Below are 15922 nucleotides of genomic sequence, written 5' to 3'. Positions count from 1 at the left end.
ATTGCTCAACTGATGTTTTATTGTAACAGTTGGGATACGGTACAGATAATGGAATTTATGTAGTTTAACAAAATAAATTATGCACAGAAAATTAAAATACATAATTTTTTTTTTTTTTAAATAATTGTAAAAAAAAAATTGTATCACAATAAGTGTATTGTGATTGTCACTAACATTTTAGTAACTAAACTGAATTTTATTAGGTTTAGTGACAACATGTTACAATGTTTACATAGTACAATTTCTGGTAAGCTACGCTTTTTTATTATTTCAATTCAATTACCGGTATTGTGATTTTATTTAATATTGACTCGTTTGGATAAATATTAGGTAGGCTACACAAGATAGACATTAATTTTTCTCAAGAAAAAAAACAACAACTCACCTAATGCTGTAAACATACAGAAAGCCCTATCAGCTGGTAGTAGGCTATTAATTAAGGTTAAAAATAATTAAATATGATGCGTTTTTTATTATAATAACTTTATTTAATGATACAAGTAAAAATATAATAAATATGTAATATAGAACACATATTTAGCAAAATACTCTCTATAGCTATTTCTTTTCTTGCCAACTACGTGCTATAGCCTATATTATGTTCATTAAATGGCTTTCCTGAGGTAAATGTGAGATAATTGTTCTCCAGCTATGTTATTGACCTATTCACGCTGATGAAAAACACTGATTGATCGATATTATGTATGAGAAATATACATTTCGGTAAGTTGTACTGTATCTTTCAACAGTGTTCGTGTTATTTTTTTACTATTAGCTAGTAGCGTTTGAGATGATCGGTTCACATGCGCTAGGGATCTGTCACATAACATTTACAAGCGCCAAAACGGTATTTATTGTTTGAACTTCGTAATAAAATTGACAGAATCTGAGAGCTGAGTATTTATATATCATAGCTAACCTGGGGTGCGTTTCCCGAAAGCTTCGTTGGCCAACTATGGTCGCAAGTTCCGTCGTTACCAATAGAGTTCAGTGGACATTGCGATGAACTTGCGACCATAGTTGGCCAACGATGCTTTCGGGAAATGCACCCCGCCTCTGTCTAGCTTCGCGATTTTTCTGTGCATGAGATAATGGATGTGTGGTGTGATGCGTGAGGGCTGGCAGCTCTGTTTCTGAAATGCTTCCACATTCCCCTCCGTTTTGACCGCCTCATGTTTGGTTTCTTTTTTGCCGCCTCAAGTTTGTGTCGGGTCTCTCGCCGCCCGCGAGAATCTCGTGCACGTTCGCAATGTTCAATTAACCGACAATAATTTTATTTAATCGAGTAAATTCTTGTCGACAATTAATCGATAATCGATTAACCGTTTACATCCCTAATTAAGACATATACATAATTTGGTTGCAGTAATTGTGAACCAGATGTAAAATAAACAGAAAAAAAGCTCAGATAATACTAAAATTGACTTACATATAACAAACATCTTAGTTAAAAAAAATTGCACCTGGTTCATATCATTTGCTAGCCTGAGATGTAAGGTCTGGCAACTCACTATAGTCACGGCTCAATCCGAGGGGCGGGATAAACACTGTCTTTCAAATTCCCTCTGCACGCAATAGGACAGCGCTTCAACCAACCAGAGCGTTTTCCCAACAGCGGAGCTTAGTTGATAGATTCAACTTTTGCCATATCTGGCTGGCAAAACTACGAACACATCTTCCTTTTTTTAGAATGACCTAAGTGCCGTTCTTTGTTATTTTCTCAAAGAAAAGCTTAACTCCAATTCCTCCAGAGTCGCGGCCAAAGCCGATTCGAAAGACCGTTGTTCATCTTCAGCCATTCTTTGTTTTCAAGTAGCAGGGAATTCACACAGAACCGTCACACTGTCGTCATTCTGTTAAAGGTCCCGTTCTACGTGATCCCATGTTTCAAACTGTAGTTAGTGTGTAATGTTGTTGTTAGAGTATAAATCATATCTGTAAAATTATAAAGCTCAAAGTTCAATGCCAAGCGAGATATTTTATTTAACAGAAGTTGACTACAAAAAACGGCTCGATTGGACTACACCCCTCTACTTCCTGCATTAGTGACATCACCAGAACCGTTTCTTGACTAACCTCCGCCCACAGGAATGCTCCCTCAACTCTACTGGCTAATGGCGCACTTCTTATAACTTAGGCTACTGTGTTTACTCAGCTCTTACGGTGATTTTCTGAAGTAAAACTGACGCTTCATCTTTTGTGTGATGTACAATAAACTTTATTAAACTCATCAGTACATGTTTGATCATCATTCGGACCTGGTCCGAAACAGCAGACTTGTAGGCTGTTAATAAATAATGGATACATACAAGCAGATGACAAATACGTTATAATAACCGTAATTAAACTGCTAAACCATACCTGTTTCATCTCTATACAGCACTCTGACTCTGTAGGCATTATTGTCCGACTCGAAATGAACGCCGTTACTGAGAGTTTCTGATATTATCATCATTCCGTGAGATGAAATTGTCCTGACAGACTGAGCACGAGCTCATGAAGCTCCGCCCCCTGTGTCGTCCAGCAGCAGCTCATTTGCATTTAAAGGGCACATACTGAAACAGCTCGTTTTTCTGAGCCCCAAAAAATGTCAATTTAAACATGCTGTAAAAAATGATCTGTTGGGTATTTTGAGCTCAAACTTCACATACACACTCTGGGGACATCAGAGACTTATTTTACATCTTGTGAAAAGGGGCATATAACGGGACCTTTAAGCCCGCCCACCGACTCTATACACGATGTGATTGGCCTGTTAAATTTTGCTGCCGCTAGGGTGCGTCTAGATTTCTAGGCTAATTTAATTCTAATTCACAACTAGATTTTTCCTACTATAACAGAGCTGAATCTGATGAACTGCTTTATAACCTAGATGTTCTTCAGCCTCACAAATGAAGAATAGGGATGGGTACCGAAACCCGGTATTAAACGGGCCCCGGCGCTGAATTATGAAAGACTGCTGGATTGATAAGCTCGAGCGTTATCGGTTCTGCTGTCGGTACTGGAGAAATTAAGAAAGTACACGTGCTATTTATTATTGCGGCGTATAAACTTAAAAACCAATCCAAACGCCGCAGCAAGCTAAGACATGTGGGTTTATACTGAAGACGCATCACGCTGAACCATTGCACATGATGGGATGTCTTTATTGTTCCATTTCACAAGCTTAGAAAGAACCAACACTTACTTTAATAGATGCATTTCATCAGCCGTGCAAAGATACCTCAGACAGCGCAGTAACAGAAGATGATGACGATGGTGATGGTCAACAGAAAGTTTCTCCACATGCTCACCCTGCAGCCATAATCCAAACACCCCGCCGTGCCACACAGGTGAGCACACACACTAATACAGACACCACACCCCCGGTGACACCCACAGTAATCAATGACGTCACTATGCCCATGCACATACACAACAGTATAGAAAAAGGAGGAAATATCATAGAAGACAAGTCAAACCCAATATATGGCTCCTACATTGCTATTAAGAAATTATTATCTTGCAAATTTAATCTGGCCAGCCACTTCTATGTATAATAATATTGAACCATTTGTCTGTGATGCATTTTTGCTAAAGAGAGAGAGAGAGAGAGAGAGAGAGAGTGGTCTTTCACGCGGAGCCACGGCGCGCACAACACAACAGCCCTGCTTAATGAGTGACGATGAGGACAGAACTAAACATTCAAACGGTTACACTTCAGATCTTTGATATTAAACTAATTTTATTTTAAATTTAGATTTTGGCTTCCAATGATTATAAAAAAGAAGATATTTGAGGTATAACCATTAAAAACTAAAGCCGCATTCTCTCCAGCGCAGCTTCCTTCCCTTCACAGTGGTGCGCTGCGGTCATTTCTCCCTAAAACCCAAACGTAACATCAGAATCTGCACGATCGGTGATTGTTGTAAAATGTAGTCTATACTGTTGCTAAACTGCGGGACGCGTTTGATAATAAAACTACCAAAATTGACGCAATAGACGCTGTTCCAAATGCGGCGCGCGCTCCGAAACACACCGCAACGAGACAAGCAACGTATATATTGGACCTTGTGTGCGCATCTAAACGATCAAATATACACAAAAATATGTCAAAATGGCCGTCTTGGAGATTCACTTAAACAGTTTATTCACTTAAATACAGTTTATGTCTTGAATGGGCGTAAATAGTAGGGCTGTACCAGAATATTCGAGTATTCGAATATTCGTTCGGTGGGTTGGTATTCGATTTTCAAATTTGACATTCGAATATTCGTTGTAATTTTTTTTTTTTACACCTGGCATTCCCCTAGAAACGGTTCCCATTCGCGCTTGAATGGGGCTGTCATGCATTTTCTCAGATCGGATAGCTCTTTCTGATTTATCAATATGAACAATGAACACATAAATGTGTTTTTGCAAAACGGATATGAATCCGAACTTCAAATCCCGCGCTATAGGCAGATGTAATGGAGTGCACGTCACCAGCAACAGATAAGCTGCATTTTACTGATCGTCAGCTAAAATTTCTAATTCAAAGACCGTAATAAGAGAGCGGCAACAGCCCTGGTAAGATCATTTCGGTTCTTTACTTTTAATGAAGTTGATTGTGTGTTAAAGCGTCTGCGACCCACTTTCACTTTGATTTGCGATAGTTTGCACGTTGGCTTGATGAATAGATGCTGATCTGCGGTGACGCGTGCTGTAAGCGTCGTCATATCTGGCTATAACATGATATAGCCTAAAACGCTCTCACACGGTTATTTTTTTAGCATTTTTGGGCGAAATACAATACTCTTATTTTAGAGCGCAGAACAGCGGAGTTTGTATGGGCAGAAGTGCATGCCTGAGCTTGTAGGCTATAAGCTGCGTTGCTTTGACATTGTGGAAATAGAATAGAAACAATATATTAGCCTACCCTTTACTGTGTCAGTAATTGCTGTGCTGCTGATTTCTGATTTGAGAGTTGAGAAAAATATTAGGCTGTGTTTTGTATCACTTCAAATGTCCGTTCTCGGAGCCCTGCCCGTGAGGCGCGCGCGCTTCCCGCTCGCGCTGTTCTGTATTAAAAGTTTATTAATTCTGAACGTGTCACGTCTCGCGTGTCTATATTGCACCAGATGTGACACTGCACTCGTGAAGTCGATTGGATGAACGGTTCAAAATGCAAGATAAATAATCTAAATGCAAACAGACAGATGCATAGAGATACCTGCCTTTATTAGAGAGAAGAATATGTTCAGCCCCCTCCCTCCGAAGCTTTGAATATTCTATGTTAATTCCTATCGAACCTTCGAAGCTCAAAAAATGGTATTCGGACCAGCCCTAGTAAATAGCTGGTAGAAAATATGATGCGTAATAATGATTAGGCTAGATCTGCATTTGGTCTTAAAGAGGCAGCAGTCTAAAAAACCTGCTGACGATTGCTCCATTAATGTAGCCTGGGAAAACCCAAACTACTTCCGGCGAATTTTAATTCTCTCTCCAGGATAGTCTGGAGAAGAGCCCATTCAAACTCATTTCTGTGCCGCTGAAATCGCGGCACCAATCAGAAACGTTGGGGGAGGGATTTACATGATGACGACAGCGCAGCGACGCTGAAGGAGTTCTCACGCAGTGAAAAATACATTGCGGAGCAGAGAGGAGACTGACAACACGCTGGCAGACAGGACAGAGCAGGCTACTTTTCGGTTACGTTTGATATTAAACAAAGTCTCACCTTTCAAATTTGGTAATTTTTTAAAAGAAATTTAAACAATAAATATCGTTCTGTTGCTCTTTAATGTGCCGTGACAGATCGCTGTAGAGCATCAGTTAAAGCTGTTCTTGTGAACCGATCATCTCTTCCTTCTAGTTAATTTATAGCCTCAAATAAACATGAACAAACATAAGAAGGAATGTTGTTTTAACCACGGAAAGGCATCAGTACACTCCGTTTTTCAAGTTCAAATCCTCCTATGTTAATCTCTCCTGACTGCTTTGTCGGACAAAATGGCGGATGGCGAAGTATGATTGGTCAGATCACCTGTCAATCAAGTTCCCTGCGAAGGGCCGGAATTTGAGCTACGTCGGTTGGTGACGCCCCTTTGGAAATGAATTGTCTACATAGCTTCGCCAGACCCTACACTCAGTTTCAACTGAGAAGGGTCTGGTTTTAACCAGGCTAACATTAATGTGAATCAAACAACAAAAGGCAAAGAGAAAATCAGTCGCAACTCTTGAATGAATAATTTTGACTTTTATAAGCTTTAATCTATCTATATATCTGACTTTATTAGATGTCTTTTTAGCCCATATTACTCCTGAACAGTAACGTCAGTAGACATTACTGAAATTAAAGCACTGGGTATATAATTTGTATATTTGTTTTATTGTATAATTTTTTTGGTTTGACCATGTGTGTTTTTGGTGTCCTATGTCTTCTGTATATAAAACACAAAAGCCTGCACCCTTCTGCATAACACACATGTTTTATTAGTTCTGTTGCTTTTTCCTTTGCTATTGATATTTATTTTACATTTCTAAATGTTCTAAATTATTATTTTTTTCCTTTTTTTTATATACCAAAGATAACCGTTAAGAATACCGTTAAAGTACCGGATCGATATGGAGTATCGGCAATAGTAGTTACCGTTAAAACCTTAACGATACCCGTGTCCCTAAAGAATCATGAATAAACACCAACCTCTTTGTTCTTCAGTGTGTTTCATTCTGCAGTGTTCTGGATCTCTCATGTTCTCACTGTCCTTTAAAATAGATTAAAACAAAAATATATTTACAGATTTGCAAGAAACAAATGGCGCACCAATACAGTTAACTCAACTTTTTTTTTTTTTTTTTGTGTTGCATATGAAACATGGTTCATCACATATTACTGAAATAAAAGCCATAAAACGTACCTATATCCTGCAGATTGTCGTTTGCTCAAATCTGTTGACAATAAAATGAGCTTAATGTGTGAATTTACAGATCTGAAGACATCAGCATAATGAATGAGGAGAAAACAGGATCTATTGACATGAAATAAAGAGGCTTTTCAGCTGCTCTGATAATAGTGATGAGCCATAGACTATCAATACTCATTCAACAAGAATATAGAGAATACAAGCATGATACAGTAATATATAACAACAGTAATATAAATGTAAATATAAAGACAGCAACTTATGACATTATTATCAACCCTTGTAATTTGTTCATATGAATCCGATTCCCTAATAACTTCATAACAACAAAGTAGTTCGCTAACATCTTACCGTTTTGTATGGAAAAAGAAACAAACACACGATGAAAACTTTTCTGAAAAGACCACGTAAAGTGTTGAGTAAACCGTGAAAACTGTATAGTAGTTACATGATTTAACGTGTGAACTGTTGTTTACCTCAAAAGACTCGGAAAGCGCGCGTCGGCTAAAGGTGTGACGTCATCACCACGAGACGAAATAAATGATAGAATTTTAAAAACTCATTTTTGAGCATAACTTTTCTCCACTCAACTCTGTGATTTGGAACAAAAAAAATGTATTAAATTTAAAAATAAATCTTTATTTTACAGAAACTGGTACAATAACAGTATAATTTTGGTTATTTTGGTTATAATTTATAAAGAGTTTGCTGTAGTATTTGATGCCATTCCCAGTGGCCTTATTCAACTTTTATCAGGCATGATTTTAAAAGTCTCTTCTGCTCACAAAGGCTGCATTGGGAGAGAAAAAAAAAACACACAAAAAGTAATATTGTGAAATGTTATTACATTTTTAGTATAATTTGTTCCTGTGACCAAAGCTGAATTTAAGCATCATTACTCCAGTCTTCAGTGTCACACGATCCTTCAGAAATCATTCAAATATGATGATTTGATGCTCAAATTATTATTATTTTTTCAGGATTCTTTGATTAATAGAAAGTTACAAAGAACAGAAATATAAATCTTTTGTAGTATTTTGTGTAATATTAATCACCAGGCTTGGGAGAGTTACTTTAAAAATGTATTCCGTTACAGTTACAAATTACTTCCTAAAAAAAGTATTCAGTAACCTAATCCAAGTACTATAATATGAAAGTAATGTAACTGATTACTTTTGGATTACTTCAAGGTCACGTATATAAATAAAGTCAAGCAAGAAGAAATATTATAAAAAAAAACCAAAAAAAAAAAACGTTTACTTATTAAGGATTTGGTCCAGTGTACAATATTTGCAAAATATACACACAGGCCTGAATATATATATTTATGTAAAGGGCTATACAGACATCTAGTGGCTAATGTATGCTATTACAGATTATTTTGTTTTATTTTTAACTAATTTTTAACTAAAAAATAAAAACACAACATTTAGTTGTATAAAATAGTTTATTTTAAAATAGGCTTACATGTTGACTAAAGCCGTGATCTTTTTTAATTTGCCTGACTGAATTTGGGGCATTGGCAGTGGGAGTTCCCCTACGTTACCCCTAGACAGCGAACATCCCGTTACGTGAGAAAAGATTAAGAAAGGACATTTTGGGTACTAAAAAAGCTACTCTCCTAATTTCTACAAAACAGCAGCGGAATTTCCATGAATTAAAAGCGATTTTACCCGCAGGCAGCGTCGTTTCTACTAGCAGCAGTGATTCAATCTGCGTCTGAGGAGATTGTAGAAAGCTGTTATTTGCACATGCACCAGCGCGTGGCACACGTGAGTCACTGGCAACAGAACCAAGAACTACTGTATAATCAAGCAGCGCTTAATATAGTTATTATGCCAAAATACTTATTTATTTAGTTTCAAATGAAACCATTGTAATCCTGAAAGTATTCCCCCTTTTTTCAAAATTTAACTATAATCTGATTACAACGTTTTTTGACGTAACTGTAACGGATTACAGTTATTGTATTTTTGTATCCTGATTACATAACGCCGTTACATGTATTCCGTTACTCCCCAACCCTGTTAATCACTACCGTTCAAAAGTTTGGGATCAGTAAGAAATTGTATTAATGTTTTGGCTGGGGAAAGAAATAAAATAAATTAATGGGAAATCAATGAATCCCAAAAATGGGATCATCAACTTGTGAAAAACTACTCAAACCCAAAATCGTATCAATTTATTTAGAGTTTATTTCTGTAACTTATCCAACCATACACGAAACAGATCAGACATCCAAGAAATGCATGCTTACACAAAATGACATTACACTAAACATGATGCAAGTAGTTTTAAATTTTGTTTACCCAGAAAACTAACATATCTAGCATGAAGTTTTGTTCTATCATTAGCCTTACCTAAAGTTTTCATAGCCATACTTGCACCACTTAAATCATTGTCAAGGACACAGCCAAGATAATTAACACTATTTCTGTTTGATATTACACAATCCCCTGTCTTGACACACAGGTTAGGAACCTTGTTCAGTTTACTTTTAGACTCACATAACATGATCCCGTTTTTTACCTAAATGCAATAAGAGTTTATTTTCAGAGAGCCAGTCTCTTACTTTATAACTCCTCATATCACTTGTATTTTACTGACATCCTTGTCTGAAACCAGTAAAGCAGAGAACAAATTACAGTCACAAACTGCTTGCATATCATTTATCTATAGGAGGAATAAAAGGGGGCCTAAGACACTTCCCTGGGGAACTCCATTATTAATAATCGTTTATTCAGAAAGAAACCCATCAATTTCTACACTTTGAATTCTCCCAGTTTAATAAAAGTTCAACCTCCAGTGTAAGATTAAAAGTATTATATGAATGCCTGGCTGAAGAGATGCGTCTTTAATCTAGTTTTAAACTGGGAGAGCGAGTCTGAGCAACGAACAGTATCAGAAAGACTATTCCAGAGTTTTGGAGCTAAATGTGAAAATGACCTAAAGATAAAGATGAGTTAATAATATTGAGGAGAGGCTCTTCCACTACAGGTAACACTTCTTTCAGTAGTTTAGTTGGTATAGGATCTAATAAACATGTTGTTGTTTTAGATGAAGTGATAAGTTTATTTAACTCTCTTTGTTCTATAGTTGTAAAGCACTGTAATTGTTCTTGCGGGGTGATAATTGAGGCTGAATTATAAGGCGTGATTTGAGGATTGAACGTTTACAATTGTGGTTCTGATGTTTTCTATTTTCTCAGTAAATAACTTCATGAAATCATTACTACTAAACTGTAACAGAATATTTTGTTCAGGTGACGTCTGTTTATTTGTTAGTCTAGCCACGGTGTTAAATAAGAACCTAGAATTGTTTTGGTTGTTTTCTATTAGTTTGCGGAGATGCTCAGCCCTGGACGCTTTTAGGGCCTTTTTATAACGTGACATCCTGTCTTTCCATGCGATTCTAAAGTATTAGTTTGTTTCCATTTACGCTCTAAATTATGGGTTTCTCTCTTTAGAACATGCGTAGTATTGTTGTACCATGGTGCTTTACTTTTCTCTCTGACCTTTTTTATTCTAAAAGGTGCAACAATATCCAATGTTCCAGAGAGAATGGTGCTCACAGTGCTAGTTAATTCCTCAAGTTCATCTGTTTGTTTGGGTTCACTGAGCAGCTGAGACAGATCAGATAAGAAATTTTAAAAATGATCTATGGTGGATGGAAGGATTGTTCTGCCTAATCGATAACGCGGCGCAGCATGATTTATTACAGGAGTATGTAATATGCAAGTTACCATGTAATGGTCAGTGACATCGTCACTTTGTGGAATGATATTTATATCGGTTGGATCGGTTCCATGTGATATAATTAAATCGAGTGTATGATTAAAACGATGAGTTGGTCCGGTAACATTTTGCTTGACCCCAAAGGAGTTTAATAAATCTGTAAACGAAGCCCCTAGCGCATCATTTGAATTATCTACGTGTATGTTAAAATCTCCAACAATTAATACTTTATCGACATTGACTAATAGGTCTGAGAGAAAATCTGCAAACTCTTTTAGGAAATCAGCATAAGGCCCTGGCGGTCTATATACGGTAGCCAAGGCTAGAGATAATAGGGATGTTTTTCCAAAATCTAAGGGCGTAACATTTAGTACAAGTACTTCAAACGAAATAAACTTATAGCCCGTTTTCTGAGTAACATTGAGAATATCTCTATAGATTGTTGCAACACCGCCGCCACGACCAATCAGACGGGGAAGGAGAAGAACACACACTGTTGGCAGATCACTGCACAGATCAGCAGAAGGCAATGTGATCTTACTGGAACATGTCGTTGCACTAATACACTTGAGAGCCGACTGTCTCGTAGTGGCAGAGTTGCGCTATGCAAATTTCGCAGACCCATGGCATTTCCCTTGCCAGTTGCTCGTTTTTCTAGAACTCAAAGGTGATAGGCTTCTAAGCGATACCCCCATCACATCATTTACTGACGTAAATCGCTCTGACTGAACGAAAGGGAACTCTGTGTTTGACGTGGACTTGCAGATTTAAAAGCAGATCTGTATGTTTTTCTGTCCATCTCCAGTTGCGTTCACATAAAAATTGTGTAAGCTTATTTCATCCAATAGATAAAAGAATTGAGAAATCCCATATATTAACTGGCCCACAGACCCTACCTCGAAGAAATCTGGACAGAAGTGGTTGAAAGTAGACAAAAGAGACAGATTAAAACACCAGGAGTAAACGTGAATGGGCCCTTGGTATAATCCAATTGACCAAAATGCTTCTTAACACCAGTTGTAAACAAAGCCTTGCAATCTTATTTCCTTGACCATGTGACTGAAACCAAATGTGAGACATTTAAACTGACCAATCAGCAGATTACAGCTTCCCACATCGTACCTTAGGTGTGACATTAGAGGATTTCGCACCGAAGGAACCTTTTCATAGTTCCTAGAACTATTGGTGGAAGTACCCAGATTTTGGCGTGTTCACACCCGGAAACTAGGAATGATTTTAGTTCTAGGAAGTCCTTTTGGAGGAACTAATTTACTCCTACTTCAGAGTCGGTCTAAACCAGCACTATAGGAACTATCCTTGACATTAGTGTTCACTAATTGGCCGAACGCACGCGAAACACCAGCACCCGACATTTAAAAAATAAAATAAAATGGCTGTGTAAACACACAGATTAAAGCCTTTATATTTACTCTAGAAACTAACTCTACCAACATGTAAAACAGTGATAGATGGGCCTCTTAACCTTTACGCTGAGGAGAAAATCCAATGCAACTTTGAAGGGACCAAGAGAAACATGATTATGTATTTCTACTCAGCATGACTTGTAGATGTAACAAGTACAATTATCAAATTATTTATTCTTGATGCAAGAAGGAGCAGACAATAAAAATGGACAATAAAAGTTTAAAGGGGGGGTGAAATGCTCATTTTCACTCAATCTCCTGTTAATCTTGAGTACCTATAGAGTAATATTGCATCCTTCATATCTCCAAAAAGTCTTTTGTTTTATTATATTTTTAATTGAAAGATAGACTGTACCGAGTCTTTCCGGAAAAAAAGGAGCGGCTGGGGGCGGGCCGTGTGGGCGAAGCTTAGCTGTGCTTACCCGCCGAGCTAACAACACACAGAGACATTTGTTCAACAGTTTTACTCACCGTTCCAACGCACGACCGCGAACCTTTATCATTGTGACTGCTCGATCCTTAAGCATTAGAAGATCTGCAAATCCGTCGATCTGGGCTTTGTTTATAAAACAATCATCGTCGAAATGCAGGGAACAACAGTCTTACACAACTCCGTTTATGCTCAGGAAAACAAACTCCATCCACGGGTGCCTTAACGCTGGGTTCTTTGGGAATCTGTGCAGGGTTGTCTTGCCCTGGCAACCAAAAACACACTTCTTTGGTGACATTGACTTCCCAAAAGCCGGGCAGGGCGCTTTGATGGCGAACTGCTTTCACTCTCTTGCTCTGTTTTACGAGTGCGCGCGCCCCCGCGATCTTACCGGAGAAGTGCCCTTAGGACCCATATAAGGAAATTCCGCTCGATCTTACGTAAGACAGAGCCATACTCGAAAAAAACTTTCCGAAACTTGTGACAAACCGGAAGGAGTATTTTTGGAACAAAAATACTCCTTCGAACGTACAACTTAGTTTTTGAAACTTTGTCCATGTTTAGCATGGGAATCCAAATAGCATTTCACCCCCCCTTTAATACTTGGTGCACAAAATCCAAAAAGAAAGTAAAATAAGACAGATTTATTGACCAACAAGATAGCAAAGCATCTCAATCAACCTCTTCTTTAGCTTCCTGAGCAAGAACAGTTAGTAAAAAATGTTTAAAAAACACTTGTACTTTTAAACATATAGATTATATTAAGCAACATTATGCACTCAGCAGCTTCTGTGAACATAAAGCCTGTCTACTTTAATTTGATTGGTCATCTCAATATTCTGATGTTGATGAGCGGCGACAGACCGCAGAGCTCAGACGAGAAGATCTTGGAGCTGTGCAATATCCTTACAGCACTAAAGTAGAGTTAATACTATATTAGAGAATTATTTCACAACCTTTGATATATACACCTCGGAAATATCCTGAAGTCTGGACCTCGGTGACTTCATAACTGGCTACAGCCGTGGTTGAGTCTGGTTAGACAAACTAATAGCAAAGTGAGGTGAACACTTGAAAGTGCTGGAACTGAAGATAAGCTACTTAATGTGAGTTTTTGTATGTCTGTGTAGATTAGATAATTGAGTGAAGCTCTTCCCACATGCAGTGCAGTGATACGGTTTCTCTCCAGTGTGGATCCTTTCGTGTTTTTTCAGGGTTCCTGACCGACTGAATCTCTTGTCGCAGTGTGAACACTTGTAAGGTTTCTCTCCAGTGTGGATCCTCTGGTGCTTTTTCAAAACTACAGCTGTGATAAAAGTCTTCCCACACTCAAAGCACATATAATTTCTTACACCAGTGTGTATTTTCTGATGTTCTTTTAAATTGTACAGATGTGCAAAACTCTTTCCACACTGATCACATGTGAACGGTTTCTCTCCAGTGTGGATGATCATGTGAACCTTGAGCTTATGTTTGTATGTGAAACTCTTTCCACACTGAGTACAAGTGAAAGATTTCTGAGATCTTCTTTGATGTTTCTCCATTTCATTCACTTCTTCATTCTCATCCATCAGGCCTGAAATTAAAGTTAAAAAAATGCTCAGTAAATCAATAAAAGAAAATTATGTAGTGAAAAAAATCTAGATCACAAGTGGACGTGCTAAACACTGGTGTAAACAGGGTCTAAAACAATTTGAGCTTGACCACTTTTGACCACTTCCAGAGGTAGTGAAAACACATTCAACCGGATTGCTTTGGTAGTGTAGACGCTCATGTGGTCGAGTGTGTTCAAACAGACACAAATGCGGAAACATTATGGGAAGCGCTGTAGCCAGACGGCATTTAAACTTTGTTGGCTGAAGACCCAAGTTTGGTTTGAAGAAGGAAAACTCATGTGTTTGACGTGGACTTGCAGCTTTAAGAGCAGAAACAAAACTCTTTGTCTATTTTTCTGTCTGTCTCTGGTCATGCTCACATGCAAATTGCATGAACTTATTTCACCCGTAATATTGAAAGCTCGTACATTTACCAGCCCATAGACCGTCCCCTCAAAGACACAAAAGTGGTCGAAAGTGGATAAAAGAGATGGATTTGAAGCACCAGGTGTAAACGGGAATGGGCCCTTGTATACTTGTGATCCAACTGACGCATATTAACACTAGTTTGTGATTGAAACCAAATGTGAGACATTTAAACTGACCAATCAGCAGATTACAGCTTTCCCACATCGTACTGAAGGTGTGACATTTAGCAAACCTCAGATGTACACACACATCTTGGCCGACAGACCTTTATCACTATCAGCACTTCTTTACGGATCACTAATGGCCCTTGTGGTAAGAAAGAGGGGGTTGGAGCAGGAAAGCAAACGTCTTTGTTCATTTGCAACCCTAAAGAACGCAAAAACAATGAAATATAGTTTTTCCATCACCATGTCCCTTTAGGGGCTCTGAGTAAATCACATTTTTGTAGTGAGAACTATTCAATATTTGATAAACTATGCAACTACCTAAAATATTAACATTTTAAATACACAATAATGCTATAATTTTAACACTTCCTGTTTTTACACAAACTAAACCATGTGTAGCAAAGTCTATTTATTTGATCATTGTTTTTAAATGTTGGAGTTTTAGCAAGATAATAACAATATTTTGGAATGTGCAAAAACTGTATTGAGACATATCCATAATTTTGGTAATATGGTTGCAGTAATTGTGAACCAGATGTAAAATAAACAGAAAAAAAAAATTGTATTATATATTGACTTACAGATAACAAACATCCTTGTTAAAAAAATAAAATTGCACCCGGTTCATATTATTTGCTGCTTTAATTATAATTCACAACTAGATTTTTCCTACTCTCGAAAGATTGGCCTGCATTGGAGTAGCTAATAATGTTTTACTTTGGTTTTCGTCTTATCTATGTGGCAGAAAACAGTTTGTACAGTTTAAGACTGCTCAATCAAAGCCTGTCTCGGTCACTCACGGCGTTCCACAGGGGGCTGTTTTGGGTCCGCTTTTATTTATTATTTATATTCTACCCCTTGGTTATATTTTTCGTTTCTATGGTATTTATTTTCATTTCTACGCCGACGACACACATACATATCCACAAGACCAAATGCTTCTCATCCCCCTTCTAACCTTACTAAATGTTTGCAGGATGTTAATATATGGATGACTAATACAGGTAAAACTGAAGCCCTTCTTGTTGGATCTAGGTCTGCTTTATCTAAAGCTCAATCTTTCCCCTTGCTCATTGATAATTGCCCGGTTAACTTCTCTAGCCAGGTGAAAAGTCTTGGCGTTATTTTTGATGGTTTGCTTTCTTTTATTAATAATATTTCACGTACTGCATATTTTCACTTACGTAATATTACTAGACTTCGTTCTTCACTTTCTCAACACTGTACTGAAGTTTTCATTCATGCCTTGTTTACATCTA

The 15922-nt window shown here is 37.6% G+C and overlaps 1 long non-coding RNA gene across 1 annotated transcript in view; it reads right to left on the bottom strand.

Moving 5' to 3' along the window:
* The window catches only part of LOC308701482, a 28241-nt gene extending 20893 nt beyond the window's left edge, over positions 1–7348 (bottom strand). The window contains exons 1-3 of the long non-coding RNA XR_014031446.1: positions 7236–7348; positions 6879–6909; positions 6665–6725 (exon numbers count right to left, since the gene is read on the bottom strand). This is a non-coding gene — a long non-coding RNA (uncharacterized lncRNA). The remainder of the gene's footprint in view (positions 1–6664; positions 6726–6878; positions 6910–7235) is intronic.
* Between the last annotated feature and the right edge of the window lie 8574 nt (positions 7349–15922).

This window comes from Scardinius erythrophthalmus, assembly GCF_964197995.2.
Source record: "Scardinius erythrophthalmus genome assembly, chromosome: 14".
Classification (NCBI taxonomy): domain Eukaryota; kingdom Metazoa; phylum Chordata; class Actinopteri; order Cypriniformes; family Leuciscidae; genus Scardinius; species Scardinius erythrophthalmus.
The sequence above is the reverse complement of the archived record's forward strand: the minus strand, read 5'-3'. Positions and strand labels throughout refer to the sequence as shown.